Source organism: Frankliniella occidentalis, unplaced genomic scaffold (genome assembly GCF_000697945.3).
Source record: "Frankliniella occidentalis isolate FOCC.00 unplaced genomic scaffold, Focc_3.1 Scaffold60, whole genome shotgun sequence".
NCBI classification, from domain to species: Eukaryota; Metazoa; Arthropoda; class Insecta; order Thysanoptera; family Thripidae; genus Frankliniella; species Frankliniella occidentalis.
The window spans coordinates 235075-236085 of NW_026267190.1; the positions used below are offsets into that span (position 1 = coordinate 235075).

A 1011-nucleotide genomic window follows, 5' to 3' on the forward strand; every position below is an offset into this window, starting at 1 on the left:
CTACGCACTGGAAATGCACCTGTATGATGTCGCACTCCTTATCTGTCATCTTACTCTTCTCCCTCTGACACCCTCACCTCTCTCTGTCCCTAAAACTTGGATACGGTGTAAGTGTACGCGCTATTCCTCTGTGTAGGTTTTTCTATGGTTTTTTCGAATTATATAATTAATTTTTCCCTGTACTTCCCCCATTGGGCTTTCGATAGTTTTCTAATAATTTCCCTGTTGTTGTTTTTCTTGTTTTTTTGTTTTTTTTCTCTTGGCTTAATTTTTCTATGGACATTTTAGTCTCACGATTTGCCGAGGCTGTTTTGCAAGTCCCTGGAAGTTAAGTGCGCAAAATTGGTCGCGCCATTCGTGGAGTTCCCGGGTAGGAGCCGATCCGGTGCTTGAGCCTGATGAACCTGAACTTGGGCCTGCGCCGCCGTCTTCTCTTGAGCTTGAACTTGAACCGGAGGCTGCACGGTGTTCGCCGCTGCTGGTGCCGGCTCTAACCCCCGCCACTCGGCCGCTCTCTCACCACGCCACGCCACGCTGAGGTCTACCTACCTTTCCCTAGCAATGGGCTCGTCGTCGCGGGGGAAAGGGAGGGAAGGGGAAGTGATGAGGAGGGAAGGGAAAGGGGGGAGGGGGGCGGTCGGAGCACTGGTTGCTTCTGGGCTGTTCGGAGGGGCGGCGAGGGGCCGGGGGCCCGGGCACTTTCTACATGTCTAGTGGGCCACCACGCCCCCCTCCCCCTTGTCCCGCTACACCGCGCCGCCATGACACGCCCAACTAACGCCGCACCCTCGTTGTCTCTTGTTTCAGGTGTGTATTGCCGCAGCCCCTTGTCCGCGGTGCCGGGAGCGACCACCTCCAGGGCGCCGGGAGGGCGACACTTACCTGTCGGTGAGCGCCGCCGCGCCGCTGCACCGCTCGCGCTGCTGTGCGCCCCAGTTGTCGCACAGCGTGATAAGTAATTGCAGCGCAATGGGGCCCCTGCTGGCCACGCGCCACGCTCTGCCCCCGCCG

General features: G+C 58.0%; 1 protein-coding gene across 4 annotated transcripts in view; it reads left to right on the top strand.

Annotated features, from left to right (window-relative positions):
• LOC113206095 (WW domain-binding protein 11) overlaps window positions 1-1011 on the top strand; it is a 40599-nt gene that overhangs the window by 17807 nt on the left and 21781 nt on the right. Inside the window, exon 2 of one of the 4 annotated variants that reach the window (XM_026422018.2) lies at window positions 808-955. The exons of 2 other annotated variants lie outside the window; for them this stretch is intronic. The gene's annotated coding sequence lies outside the window, so the exon portion shown is untranslated. Of the gene's footprint in view, window positions 1-807; window positions 956-1011 lie in introns of those variants that run through there. One more of the 4 variants, XM_052267878.1, reaches the window with a different exon arrangement.